We start from the raw sequence: 15,714 nt of genomic DNA on the forward strand, positions 1-15,714 counted from the left end.
GGTTCTCTAAGCTGCCAGTCTTCACCCTGATGTTCTGTTTTCCAGGCACTTCCTGGGCCTGATTGCTCACATGCTGTTCTAGGCAAGATACAAGCCTCCCAGTAAAGAAGGATGCCTCCTGCGTGGTGCCAAAAGAACTGTTGTTTCCGTTTATCAGCTTACTGTGAATTTACATTTTAATTGGATTCTGATGTTTGAGCCAAACTGTGCTGAGTTCCTTCCTCATCAAAAAAATAAAAAAGCTCACGGGCTTGAAGTGGGAGTCCGTAGAAGATGACAGGCAGTCAGAGCCGTTCACACTGTCTTTGGGGAACTCAACTTAGCGTGCCAGAATCACTATATTTGTAATCCACAGGAATATTCTTGGACTGTGAGTGCGAAGGAATCCTTCAAAACTATTTTTTTACGATCTATCGCTACATGTAGGCCTGGATGCAGTTGAAACTTGTCAAGCTCTTCTTATGCTTTTATAAAATAGCAGGCATATGTTCCAATTGTGAAGCTAACCCTAACCCTAACCCATACTTATCACTAGTCCAACACACTAATTAGTGCAGACAGGTACTAACTTTCTTTGATGCGACATGCTGCCTAGCTAAATCTGTCTGAAAAGATGAGATAAAACAATATGACTCGTCAGCAAGTCTGCGTTTGGTCAGCCATAGCCCTTCAGACAGATGCTGGGCTGAGACATATACCTTGCAAATGATTTTTGGAAAATAGACCGATCCTAATAAACATCAAATAAATTATACAAAGAATATTGAAACATTGCAGAGGCTGGAATTTATCACTGCATACAGTTGTTGCGGAACGAAACAGAAACAGCAGAGAATGATATTGAATAAGTAGACATATTTTTTTGAGTATTTTATCATGATTGTTATAGGAAAAAGTTGTAATAATTTTTTCTCTTCTTGATCCCTACTGAAAACCTTTCCTTAAAAAGGGTTTTATTGGCTCTAGTGGCCTTTATTTGAGAGCGTTCAGATAGGAAAGTGGGTAATGAGAAGAGGGGTCATCAGGCCGGGATTTGAACCTGTTACGGCCACGTTGAGGACTGAGGCCTCTATGTTTGGATGGTGCTTTACCCTTGCACCACCGCAGCTCCCCTGAAAATCTTTTTAGTCATTTTTCCTGTCTCAGTTGTATGCCGATTGCATAAGCTTTAGAAATAGGTTATAGCTGCATTTAGTTAAGAAACAGTCATTGGGTTGGTGCAGCTTTATGGTGTGTAGAGCTTTGTACCGGCTCAACTGTTCCGTCAGCGACTTTGAGTGCCAACCACAAGTCTGAATTGCAACGTTTCTGCTCTGTTTTACTTGATTTATAGTTTTTGTCCAGGTGAACACTGAGGTCTTTCTACTCCACCATCACCTCCACTTCCGCACCCACGAAGGAAATAATGTTGTCAATCAGTAACCCTTCGTAACCAAAAGTGGTCTGAATAGTTTTGCATAAAAATTTATCTTGATAATCATTGAAACAAATCAAGAAAAACATGCTTCTGAAAGGAACAACCTCGCTGAGATTTCTTTTGTTTATGCCTTTTGTCATGCTTATGTAACATAGTTAATATTGTATAGAATTCCACTTGTCATGGGTTTATGTGTAAAGGGTGAAACAGCACCCCCTCCTGGTGGTTGGCAGGATTAAATATAGTGAACACAGACATCTCGTTGCCAGTTCAAGAGAGATGGGCGCGAGGTAGGTTCAGTGAGTTTAACGCTCACTGAACCTATGTGTTCAGTGAGCCTAAATGTTATGTTAGCTTGTTGCTAACATGAAATGCTGTTCCTCGTAAGGTGCTGTACCCGCTGTGATGAACCTGATTCCTGATCAGTCCATAATCTGTTTGGCATAGGTACATATTGTTTTATTTCTTTGTATTTCTGTCCAGTATTAATGTATTAAATACGGCTGTTAGCCAGTTCATGAGAGATGGGCGCGAGGTAGGTTCACTGAGTTTAACGCTCTGGTAAAATGTTATGTTAGCTTGTTGCTAACATGAAATGCTGTTCCTCGTAAGGTGCTGTACCTGCTGTGATGAAGCTGATTCCTGATCAGTCCATATTCTGTTTCGCACAGATAAACGACGTTTCATTTCATCCTGTCTCCTGGCCCTTATTCACACAACGCAGAACTGATTTACACTGATGGATCACGATTATCGAGGTTACACTTACATGTTTCAGATCATCAGACAACCTTTATTTTTGGAGACCTGAGTTCAATTTCACAAACCCAACCTAGGCATATCTATTACAACACACGTCCAATCAAAATGAATCCACCAAAAACAGAACCTCTCCGACAACACGAACTAGGCCGAAACATCTCAAAAAAGCAACAAATCACGTTGCAATCTAAATAAATTGAAGTATATTACTCTTTCACGTCGAGCCAGATTGGTTTGGATAGCTTTTTCTCCTCCATAAGTGAAGCCATCATTTGAAAACTGTTTTTTATTTGTATTTTGGTCAGGGTATCTGTGTCTGAAAGTAACATTGGTTTGATGACCTGAAACAGTTCAGTGTGATAAAAAATAAAAATAAAATGAAAGGGGGCACAATATTGCTTTACAGCACTATAAATAAATATAAGGAACATACTTTGGACAAAACGCAGCACCACCTCGACAACAAGAGGACTGAAGCACACAGGACCAGGTCTGACTTGAATATAAATATCCTAACTAAATTCTACGGCTGCATCGTCCTGTGATGCTGCATCACTTTAGGGCAACAGATGCAGCACCAACGAAATCTTTGAGTCTTTGACCTCTAACCTTCTTAAAATTCACTTCCTGAATAAAACTGTGTTGCATTGTCGGGGACGCTCTCAATAAAACCAGTAGTCATCTGGTGATCAGACGGTTATGAGTTTGATTGAGTGTTTGATTGGAAAAGCATTGGAAAAGCTCAGCTCATTGTAATATTTGAATGCGCCGCGGCACTGTAGCAACAACTGAACACGTTTCAAACCTTTTAAAAGCTCGGACTTTCAATAAGTTTGAAATGACGCATTTGGCAGCTCACCGTCGCGTCCTGGTAATCCACTGGTGCGAACATGTGGTTCTTTCAGTTCAATGAAACCCCATTTTATGTTTCCAATTTACTTACTACTGCCTCCCTCCACTGCACGCCGCAGCGGAGAGAAGCTCCTAAAGATACCTCATTGATTTGTAGAGAGAGAATATCAGCAGCTTGATTTTCAATTTTTTGCCAGGAAATTATGACACCTGAGTACAAATTAAACGCGCTATGACAAACAAACTCGCAACTGGGAAGTAAATTTCAAGGTGCGATCAAATAAATCATTTCGGTGCACAACTGCTTTCCCAGGGTGAGTGGTAGAGACTATTAGAAAGAAATTAAAATGTTAATCATGTTTGTTTGAGCAGCACTCCGTTCTTAAAAAAAAAAAAAAGCTGACATTTCAATACTGTACTGTTCTCTCATATCTGGGAGAATCAAGAGCATAAATTCAGCATCGAGTACAACCAATTTCTAGAAAGTCCTCTGGACAGTAATTGCTTCAAGGGTCACCTTCCTGTGAATCTGCTTCAGCCAGAATCGATACATGCTTCTTTTTCTCTCTCCTTTAGTTTGTGCAAACACAAATGGGAATGAAGTTGCGGTAATGGACGCTCGCTGTGGCATTAAGCAGATCGGGCTTTTGGTGTGACACTACAAAACACTATATCTTTGCAAAAGAAACGTAGATAAGAATTAATTAACTGATAGTGGCACTCTATTCGGTGAATATGAAAGCCAGCGCAAAGAACTGAAAAGGCCAGGAATGTTGAAAAACGGTTATTCTTGACTGAACGGAGGGGAAGCTAATTTTATTCCGTCTGATTACGTTACGAGTAATCCTCATCACAGCTTCCAACGACAATGAGCTGCAGCAAGGGGCATGGATTTCATCATGTTTGTTTCAACGTGGATCTCGCTGCAGGCTTTTTTTTTTTAGGCAAAACACAACGCCTGTCATATCAGAGCCTTTCATCGCCTGTTGATAGCCACTTTTATTTACTCCTGCTCTCCCTCCAAACTCTAGCCGGAGACAGACAACGGAGCGAAACGGCGACAACGCAGGCCACGAAGACCAAAATTGTTTTTTTGGAAAAGCAAACTTAACCAGTCGTGGGGAAACACGCCAATCGACCTTCCTGTTTGCAAAGTCTCTGATCAGCTTCTTTCCAGCCGGCCAAGCCGGAGCGTTTTATCAGCGCTATCCTTGTCTCTCGCGGAGGGGAAACAAAGCGCCCTATTCCATTACACTGTAAATCCAATCTCATGCTTCACGCTTTGCAGAAGCGAAACAGAAAGGAGGGAATGAATGAGACGGCATGGAGAAATGTTGACACAAATCCTACAATCCCCGAGGCGACGTTCGGCGGTCATTAGGGTGCAGTTCGAGTATTCTGAACAATTAAGCAATCAATTTAGGAGTTTATGGCGTTCCATGTAGCTATTATGGTAATGCATGTATTGTTGAAGTGAGAAATGTGCGCTTGGCTCGACAAGGCAGGCATCAGAAATAGGTGGCTTTCGTTTGGTTGTTCCAGTCACATTTTTTAACTCTTAGCTTCGTGTTATTACTTAACTTCTTCTTATTTGTTTGCTCTTTGCCCATTCAATCTCCCCTTTTGGGATAAATAAAGCGATTCTATTCTATTCCGTTATTTCTCAGTAAATTATATAATTCAGATTTTACTGCTTAAAATGTGTAATAACATCTACAATAGGTTTTGGACATGTCAACTGTTTTATTCCTTTCGATGGAGTTATTCACATGAAATTCACTCTTTAAGTCAGTAGCAACCCCAGTAATCCGAACATGCAAGAAAAATCCAAATAAATTATGTTATGTATAATAAAAGTATTGAATATATTTCATTAAGAAATCAGCTGAAATCTGATTGTATTTATAAAGCAACCCTGAGCTCTGACAGTGCAAATTAATAGCAGCTGGTTTAATCACAGTTAATGGCCTGTAAAAAAAGGGTTCTTATTACCAGTTAGCTAATAGAAAACATCTCCTAATGGATAAAAACAAAGAGCTCTTTCAAGTCCTCCAAAAGCTTTGTGCAGAGAAAACATTAATATATCAGTGGCATTCCCAAACTGAAGCACCATGGGGACCATAATCCAGAGGTTGAAAGTACATAATGTCACAATAAAGCAGTCAATCTGAAAATACAAGAATATTTATCCAAGAGCCAATGGCTACTCATTGAAAACTTTAGAAAGATCTTAAAATTGGAGTTACGGTTTTTCACTCAAAACGGTGAACAGTGCACTTAACTGCAATGGCCTCTTTTTACTCACTTAGTGTGAGAGACACCACTGCTGAGGAGAAAGCATGCTGAAACTCATTTAATTTTTGCCACTGAACAATAAAATGAAGTGTAGTTAAACAGGACCAAAACTGAATTCTTTTTTTTTTTTTTCTTTTGCTTTGCACACTGGGCTCAGAGGAGGAATGATGCTGCACATCTCCCCAAAACACTCAATAAAATAGGGTTAGATGACGAGCATGTTGTGGTGTGGGGCTTCGGAAAAGGGTACGGGAATATTATATGTAACTTTGTCATGAATGGGGAAATGTACCAAAACATTCTTGAATGCGGAAATAAAACAATGAAGACGATGATCCACACACACACGCATGCATAAACACACACAGCCCAGGGAATATTTAAATTGTTTCAGATAGTGACCCTGGCAATCAAGCCACTTGAATTAAATTGAAAATCAATGACCATAGAGAAAACAGCTGTCAAAACCTTAAAGATGTGAAGGTAGTCTTTAACCCTTTTTTTTTTCAAAATGTATTAGATCAATTTCAGAATGATTTAATTATTCCCTGTGCCATTTCATTTTATTACAGTCCATGGATGGACTAATTTGTTTTTGTTGGTCTTTGCATGTGTGAATTTCAGGTCAGTAAATCCTATTAGACATACATTTACTGAGGAAAAACCTTTGCATTTTTTAACACTTATTTTTTCTGCTTCATATCTAGGAATGGTCTCACCACCGAGGACTGCTTAGCAAACTCTGATCATATAAACTCTGGAAATTATTGGTTTGAGAGGGAATGCGTCCAGAAGCCCTGCTTTATTGCTCTCTAAGCGCTAATGAATCTGGTGAATGCTTAAATTATACATAAAGCATGGGAAATAAATATTAATTCTCTAAATCTGTTGCAAACAGCTTGTAATTTTCATTAGTCTTGGTCTTAAATGATTCAAAGAAAACTGGCGAAGAAAAACAAAACAAAACAAAAAAACAAAAAAAAAACACCCCAGAAGCTAACTGTATTCTGTGAAAGGAAGCCAGAATGGTATTCCTTTTTTCACAGTTAGCAAAGCGTATGACATGCAGAACCAGATATTGAACACTGATGGAGGTTGAGGAAGCTGATTTTGAATGTTGAAATAATTCCCAGGGAAGTTCTACTAATTTTTTTTGTTCTTAATGATGTTTGGTTTTAAATGAGGTCCTGACGTCTTTTTCCATTTTCCCATGGCTGCTGCTTGACTTCACGCAGACAAACCTACAACAGAGATGACATAAGGCTCAGTGAACTTGTTGTGTTTGCCACATTAAGTTATCCCCGTTATTTTGAGAGCAGGGAGGAAACCTCGTGACAATTCTGCTGTCTCATCGGTTTTTGGAAGTGTTGCTACAGCAGTTTACACATCTATGGAGGCCCATGTAGGCCATAATTCATTCTGGCATACTCCCATACATATTTTCTCCTCGTGCACACATTTATTTTCACTTTCATATGCTTATGCTCTCACTCTATAATGCATATACTCTCACTGGTCAGCATGAAAAGGAAAATCTCAAAATCTGCAAGTTCTTCTATCCACATGGTCCCTCTTTCCTTCTTATGCTTCCCTTTGGACACGTTCACATTAAGTAAGGTCATAATTAGACTATCACAATAATATCCCTCTTGACACATGAGGATTCAGCAGATATTTGAGATCCTTTGGGTATTGATTGCATTTATCTCATTTTTTTTTTTGTTTTGGAAGGGGTCCTTCATTCACATTCTCTAAGTCCAGAGGTGCACCATTTAAATTTGAGATGGTTTTATTTCTCTAAAAAAAAAAGAAGTTACCATGATTATTTTTTCAATAAATATAATGAAAATGATAAGAAAAGTCTTCTTTTTGGTTTACAGTAATTGCATTTTAAAAATGCAAAGGTTAAAAATTAATCTTCAGATAAAAGTTTGATGTTATTTGATTTTGATGATCAGTGAAATGAATTGAGTTGGTCATTTAAATTGACAGACTTTGGTGCACACTAACTAGCGTCATGGTGTTGCTGGTATTAAAACTATGATTTGTTTGTTTGGAGTATTTATTTGCTTATGAGCTACTTAAATTGTAGTACCACCGCTTTGTTTAAGGTTAAGTCGTTTTTTATCAACCATTTACTTCTGGACTTTCTTACTTCATTTAGAGCCTAGATGTAGCTAAATTCATCTTTTCCATCCTGGCCTGGTCAACCAGGACCAAGGAAAGTATTTGTCTCCTTTATTTTGTTTTGTTTTGTCCACTTTCCCTGTTTGTCTGCCTGTGACCTTCCAGCGACTTCTCTTTGCAAGCACTCATAAGAACAGATTTTTTTTTTTTCTGTGAAAATCCAGAGAGTCCATCCCATTATTATTCACTAGGGAGCCTCAAACACATCAAGTAAACTGCTACTTAATTCATATGTTATTGTAAATTAAACCCAAAACCTCACCCATCCAAACATCAAAGTATTAGATATTCAGACACATCGTTTCATTCTTAAGCTTTGTGTTCCTATTGTCTATCCTTATATTTGTTGCTGGTTGGCAGGCTAATCGGTATCTACATTGAAGTATATGTTATTTATAATAATAAACATGCACTTATTTGTAGCTCACGATGATTTTCTGATAGCATTTAGATTCTGTGTACATCATCTTTGATTCAAGCATAAATCACAGCACTGAGGGGAAAAAATAAACTGGTAAGCAATAATAATAACAACCTTTCACTGGAAGGTAAATGAATAACGTCAGACTGATTGATTGTTTAATTAATTGTTCAATAGTCTAACTTTTCCCCCCATTCACCTCTACAGTCCAGTAGCATTAACAAGGACATAAGGACATTTATTTTATCCCCAATCAATTTGTATAGCAATAGCATTTCATTCATGCTGGTATTTTGTTAAAATGCTGGAAAGGTAGGCAGGAATGGCAAATAAATGACAACTCCAAGGCTGGCTGCTGGGTCTGACATAAGCAGTCTGCATTAGTGTTAAAAATATCCAGATGGATGTGAAGTACTGTTGTAAAAGTGTCAAGGAAAGTGATAAGTAAACAGCATCAGCAGACAGTCTACGTTTCCTCATAATGGATTTTATTTCCTGACATCCTGGTTCCCTGCCATCCTATAAACCTTTCAGTAGCCAAAAATCTTATTGGTTTTGTACAGAGCTGAAAACACAACTGCACCTCAATAGTCTGTACCTTTAATAATCAGGGTAAACCGAACAACAAAATCTAAACAAAGGAGCATCATTAATCTTATTGACAAAGTCATTTACAAAACTAAATGATCTGCAAAAATAAAACACTTAATATAGTACAACTCAAAAGCTTTAAAGACAACAAACAAAAGAAAACCCCTCCAATTGGTTGTACCTGGTGATGCAATCAGTGACATCATAAACCAATATGGCGAATAGGAAGTGCCTGGCCGGCCCCTGAATACAACTGTTCTGGATGTAGGATTTGAACAAAGGGACAAACAATGGTGAGTATAAACAAAGAAACAGCCAGAAGTAATTTATCTTGTAACAGAAGAAAAATCCTAAATTATTTAATAGTTCAGTAGCGTTAGCTCTACATAGAACTTATGCATGGATGTATACTCCAACACAATGCTAACACAAACAAACTCGGGATAGTACGTGAAGCAAAGTTACAACAGAAATGTTTAAACTAAAGCATTATTACCAACTATAAAAAGATTAAATAAATTAGAAATACGTTTAAGGGACAAGTGGTATATAAATAGAATCTTCACTGAGTCACAACGGCATATCAGTGAACTATTAACATTCAGTGTGATATTCAGTTTTCTCTTACATGACAATCGCTATAAATTAATCCCTCTGCTCAAAAACTTGCCTGCTGATCTATGCAGCCTCACAGGGAAAATCAGCAGAACGCTAATTCAGATACACAAGATATTTTTTTATCGTTTCTGATCAAATGAAAATGGAAAATTTTGAAGGACATTAAAATGGGAAAGCTCGACACCATGACACATCTAACAAGTTTTCACTCTCTTTGCCTTTTTACCAATTCTGTCCACATTGTTTCAAAGTTTTTCATGTGTCTTTCTATTTTTACCAGCACTCAAGCTTTTTGCCTAATCCATGATGATCAGTTTGTTCAGCTTAGACGGTTGTTACATTCATGGGAGCTTTAATAGAAAAAAGACGTTATACTTTAAAAGAAGCCAGATAGCGTCGCTTAATTTAGTCCAAAATAATTCAGCATGGCTGCTGCTGCCAATTTAGCCATTACAATCCTTTGAAAGTCTCTTGTTCTCCTTCAAACTCCTGCTTTTAGACATTTGAACACTCTCCATTTTGACTTGACCCTGACTGAAGAGCTTAGACATTTACTTTCATCTTTTCCAAAGGCATGTCTCAAAGATAGGAAAGGCTGAAAATGACTCCTGGAGTGAGGGAACTTTCAAAGAAGAAGTCATAAAGGTATTGCTTTTTTTTTTTTTCCAGAATGGTCTAAAATTCTGGGAAAACAAGCCGATTCCTCCAATAACTAATGCTTTTTGGATTGTTCTTGCTTCATAGCCTTTTATTTTTGTAGGCAGAGCAGCACTGCATGAGAGGGAAAAAAATAAAAGTCACAGTTCTCTCTCTCTCTCTCTCTCTCTCTCTCTCTCTCTCTCTCTCTCACTGTCTCTCTCTCAGGTGTATGGCTATGTCTTCTTTGATAAATGGAATAATAAAACTGAGACAACCTTCTTGACAAAATTCTTCCCAGCTCTGACTTCTAGCCTTCAACACGAGAAGCCGGTAATTGAAATTAATTAACTTGTCCAATGTGGGACGAAAACAATCACAGAGGCGTCTCCCCCACCCCCCCCTCCCCCCGACCCCCCACCTGTCAACAAGGTTCGTTTCTCATGAGAAGCATGGAAAGCGCGTTGCAGTCCTTCGCAGCTGGCCACTACGGGAGAGGGGCAGACATGATGGATATCTATATTTCTAATAGAGCGCGCTCTCTAATAAGTAGCTTTTCTGCATCTAGGCTCGTTATTACAGCAGGCTGTAGATTACTGAGAATAATGAGATATTATAATATCCCAGTAATGAGTTTGATTAGCATCATTTTATACATGTTTTCCTTGCTTTTGTAAGAGTTGGCAGCTATCTCTTGGGTGCCGTTTATGGAAATCAGTCTTCAAAAAGCTATTTTACTTTATAGTGCTTTGCAAAATATATAATTTTTTTTTTTCAACGTGCTATCTTGCAGCTAAAAGCTTCTGTGTTTTAAAACGGAATTGTGCATAATTGTGATGTGGAAGATAAACAACTTTGTGGTTGAATCAAAATCTGAATTAGACTGCCTTGTGTCTATAGTCAGTATCCCTGATTTAATTCTTTGTAGAATGACCTACTGCTCTTTCCCTGTGGAGACGTTGCTATGGTCTTTGGTGTTCAGGATGATGTGCGGTGTAGGTTTTCTGCCACACATGCGGTTTTGCTTTGCTTCTGCAAAGCAATAAATATGAATATGATTTCTTATTGCTTTTTTTGTGGAGTGCATCAGAAAAAGGTTTGCTGTTGACAGGTTCCTCCTTGCAGCTGCTCCACAGGCCTGTTGGCTCTTCGGGTGGTCTTTTAGCACAGGTGAGTTGCCATGTGTTGGTAGGCTTGAAGTTGTGCTACAGCCTTTTCATTTTCAGGTTAAAGGATTGCATAGGATTCAATGACATATTCAAAGCTTGAGATACTGTTGCATAACCTGCGTTACTAATATGGTGACTGATGTGCACACAAATGTGCACACCACATTTTTTAATTAGAAAATTCCAGCTTTTTTTTGTTTGTGGAAAAAAATTGAAAACCTTATATCACTTCTCTTCTACTTCCCAGTCCTTTGCTACTTTGTGTTGCTGTGCAAGACAAAATCTCTGGTTCTTCTGGAATTTGATCTGCGTCCAAGGAACGGAAGCGCAAGTCAAATCAGGTAGAGCGGAGACGAAGATCTCGTGTGTGTTTTTTGTGTGAAATATTACCGTGATCCTTGTGCCCCTCTGTTTGGGAGCACAGAGGTGTGTGGATGTGTGCACTCGAGAGGACAGTGAGCGCCATGTGGTGAGAGGTCGGTGCAGTCACCCGCAACCGCAGGATGGTGCTGAAGCAAACAAATGGCTTTTCCGGAGCTGAAAACTGGAGGATTTATTTTTGTTCCCTGTGAAAAGTGATGGTGAACGATTTACTCCAGTTCCCCGTGGACTAAATGGAGCAGGATGCAGCTTATTCACCTGCCTAATCTAAGGCTGCTCATAAAGCGGTGTGCTGTCTGTGCCCAAAAAGTTGAGGACGCGACTGGAGTTGAATGCGAATTTGCTTGAGGGTTAGGTCGAATTTTGAAATATCAGGAACGAGATAAAGTCGAAGCCACACTGACTGCAGAGGTTTGGGATGTATTTACACAGAAACCCAAACTGATTGTATAGTTCAAGCTTTAGAAAAAAACATCTGTACATTCTAACTGAATGTTATCCGCCTTTTAAACCACCACTTAACCCTCAGTGTGTTGTATTTTACAGGAGACAGAGATGGTTCTGCTTACTTTTCATTGTATGGTTATGCAACTTGAGTACAGTCATAAGCGTCTGTATTTTTCTGTCTGCTTAGCCATGGGCAGATTTTGCCCAAACCATTTCCACTTAAATAACTTCTCAATGCTCGAAATTACTAACTCCAAATTTGAAATATCCTCCTCGCACACAGGGGGAAATATCAGCAGGCATCACCTCTTCTTCTCCTTTTTTTTTTTTCATTTTTTTTTTCACACTGAATAGTGAACATCATGCCCAGCAGTCCCATATCTAATTGTGCTCTACGGCCTGAACCTGCTCCATTTTTTGACATTAATTAATCTGAGGCAATCTCCCAAGCCGCCCATGGGGCCAAGGCCTCACGCCTCCAAACCTTCAATTCCCATGATTGAATTTCACAGAGTTCATCTCTCCAACCCTTAACTTTGCCACTTTGCTAATGGTGATCTTCGGGGGGAAAAAAAAAAAGAAGAAAAAGAAGACCCTAAAAGAAGAGGAAATATTTCACCATCAGCCATATTCTTTTTGCTATCCATCATGGACCACAGAGGGGAGGACAAAGACAAATACGTCCAGCCAGAATATCAGCAGAAAATGAGAGAGATGACCCCCTGGACTCTGGCCCTGCATTTTATTACCTCACTCCTGTCCATTTGCTCACTACCTTTTGGATGGATTCTGCCCTAAAACTACTATATAACACATCCAGAGACCATTATAACAGACTGATGAGGGCCAGACACACCAAGGGTAGGATAAAGATGAAGTAAACTTCCTTATTGATGTTGGGAGCAGTGGCAATTGGGTCCATCTCTTCAAGCATTATTTTCCCTCGCTATAGACATGTTTCATCTGTTTAAGCAAGAATACGGGTTTAAATATAAAGAAAATATTAACTCTGAACAATACGGAATCTCATTCATCTGCATAAACACAGCGAAGGTACACCCGAAGGAATGCTTCTGTATCTTAGTTGGTCATTTTATGAGAACGGTACCTTTGGGTATCGAACTAAATCCTAATTTGCTCTGTCTTTGCTGGTAAAGTGTTTTCCCCGAAAGCTCGTAACATACCCTAATTACAGGCTTTTGGTTTCTCGAAACAAAAAGTTGTGAGTAAGGGAGAGAAAAAATAGAAAATAGAAATGTGTTGTCGTTTCTTCCATTTTCTGAAACGAAAAAATTTGTGAAGAAACAAGCCAGGAAGTCGCTCACTTTCCGCAAACTGACAGCCTAATTTTGTTATCAGCGACAGGCTTAATGTTTGGACCAATTTTGGATGAATTTCTCTTTTGCTGTGAATGCTGAGATGTTTGAGAAGCAGTGGTATCTTGAGATATATATATTTTTTTTTTTTTTACACACGCAGGTAAGAGATATTTTGGAGTCGGCGCAGTTTCTTTTTATTGTTTCGTGCACTCCAAGCTTGGACAGCTCAGGTTTACATCAGTGAGGGCCTACGCACCGCTGGGTGCTGTTAAAGTAACCGGATTCTCAACAGCTCAGTCGGAACCACATATACATGTCCCGTATCCTACACACCGATACTTTCAGCTCCATACAGCATCCACAGACAAACTTACTTTATTGGCAGAGAAAGTTAACTTTCTCTGCCAATAAAGTAGGTTTCCCATTCGTTCGGTTCTATTGCATGTTCTTACTGCCTTCTCAACATCATGTTGGCATTATTTTAATTCTGTATTTACATTAAATGCAATGTTTTTCTGTTTTTTGTTGTGTTTTTTTTTTTTTTTGTTACGTGGTTCCAGCATATTTTTGTGTTGATTCTGTTACGACTCTAATTCTGTGTCTCTCACTGTCTGAGGCGTCTCATTGCAGAAGCTGCCTGAAGGGATATCACCAGGCTCTGAGCCCGAGCTGGAAGAGGCTTTGGAAAATATACAGGTTGCAGTTTGCACATTCAGTACCGAAGCTGCTTTTATTAACTTCCCCAACCCTGCAATTAATCTTACAATATTCCAAATCAAAATCTGAAGTGAGACTATCCATTACCAGGAGAGTAGCTTCTCTATTATATAAGGTCTGAGACGTGTAATCATTCAGTAGGAGTAAAAAGACAATTGTGCATTCAGGGCTTAACACTACTCATAAATTAATTACATTTCGAAAGCTTACTGAGTTTACGACTGGCAGAATGAGATTGCTTAACTTGACATTAAAGGATGCTGCGATGCAATGCAGCGACATTCATCGAGACAGGTTCTTGATCACAACACTTCCGAATCATAAATATTGCATGTTTTGGCAATCTCAGGAACGTTATCTGCTGGAGTGCATGTCATCATACCTCAACTCAAGGCCTTTTCAAAAGCTCTGGAGTGTATGCGAAAATTCTGATTCAATTTCCAACGATTATTGTGTTGTTTACGTAGACTAGGATTGTTTTCGCTTCTTGATGGTTGATTGCTTTTTCTCATTTGGATTTAATGCTACGAGATGGAAGTCTTCCATAGAGATTAACCAGTAAACCTCTTTGCTTTTACATAAAACACAACAAAAAGCCTCGGAGTGGAGTGTGTTTAAAAAAAAAAAAAATGTGATAACTATGCTTCAGAAGAGTTTTAGAGCTCATCCATGGCATATAATGATTCAACTTCTTCACACATGTCAAAAGTGTTTTGAGAGATTTTGGAGGGTTATTTCTTTTACTGAACGATGCTAAGAAATAAAAATGCTCTTCATAGAAGAGGGGCTCGTTGAGGAGCAGAGTCACTGTTACAGTTTCTGACACATTTATTGGCACTTATGGTGAAGATGAAGAAGCCGAGTTGGGACCTTTGACATCAGAATGATTGAAAATATATATCCAGATCCACAAACGGATCACCAAGCTGAAAATTAGCCAAGAGCATCAATTAATGGGCCGCTTGAGATTTTGATTAAACAAATACTTGGATGCTTTTTACACCTGTTTTCCAAGTGGTGTCAAAAAAAAAAAAGTGATATTCACTGTAATTTGTTTTTCAGCTTTTGGCAAAGTTCTTCTCCATGTTAAAAAAGGTGATTTTGGACACATCTATCCCCTCACTAAACGCGTCTGGTCGGAACCGAAATCCGCTGGAAAATTTACATCTCTTGATTTGCCGAAGAACCCTTGTGTCTGCCTGAAAATATGACAGGATATAATGAACATCTCCAGACCTCTGCACTCACTCTTGCCTTCATGACCTGGTTCTGAATAGGATGCAGAAAATTTAGGAACACCACAAAACCAGGCCGTATGACTGAATACAAGAATATTTAAGCATTATCTCATTTACTTATTTGATAAATCCAAATCTAAAACATTGTTGCTGTTGGTGACACCGACGAGCTCGCGCTCGCCTGACACATGATCCGACACCCTTAAATGTCACGGTGTCATTGCTCAATCTTTCACTCGGCGAATCGTAGCGGGGGGAAGTAGATTTGCAGAGTCTTGGCACTACAAGGCCCTGGGTGCGTCTGTTTCTGCAAGGCGTGGCAAGGCTGAATGAGCCTGAGAAATCGCACGGCTTTGGCCCTGCTGCAGCACGGGAACGGCTCATTGAGTCTGCAGGTATGGAGCTGAGAGTGAGAAATGACTGCAGTCTTTCACAGCTGGCCAGCTCTTCTCCCTCACCCTCACTATCTTTTCATAGTCATGCACCCCTGCCCTGTCTTTAAACACCGTCTCCTGCTCCCCTTACCTCACCTGCACCTTCACCTTCGTTTGCAACCCGAGTCGGGCAAAACCTCAAGTGTCACTCATTTTTTCTTTTTTTTGTTTTTTTTTTTTTGCAGCCGTCGTATTTTAGCCTCAACGTGTGAAAATATTCTCTCTGTGTG

The 15,714-nt window shown here is 39.2% G+C and overlaps 1 protein-coding gene across 1 annotated transcript in view; it reads left to right on the forward strand.

Annotated features, from left to right (window-relative positions):
• Positions 1–8,735: 8,735 nt before the first annotated feature.
• Positions 8,736–15,714, forward strand: part of LOC103135213 (semaphorin-5A) — a 119,375-nt gene continuing 112,396 nt past the window's right edge. Inside the window, exon 1 of the mRNA XM_016669342.1 lies at positions 8,736–8,818. The gene's annotated coding sequence lies outside the window, so the exon portion shown is untranslated. The remainder of the gene's footprint in view (positions 8,819–15,714) is intronic.

The sequence above is a fragment of the Poecilia formosa genome, unplaced genomic scaffold (genome assembly GCF_000485575.1).
Source record: "Poecilia formosa unplaced genomic scaffold, Poecilia_formosa-5.1.2 Scaffold22, whole genome shotgun sequence".
NCBI classification, from domain to species: domain Eukaryota; kingdom Metazoa; phylum Chordata; class Actinopteri; order Cyprinodontiformes; family Poeciliidae; genus Poecilia; species Poecilia formosa.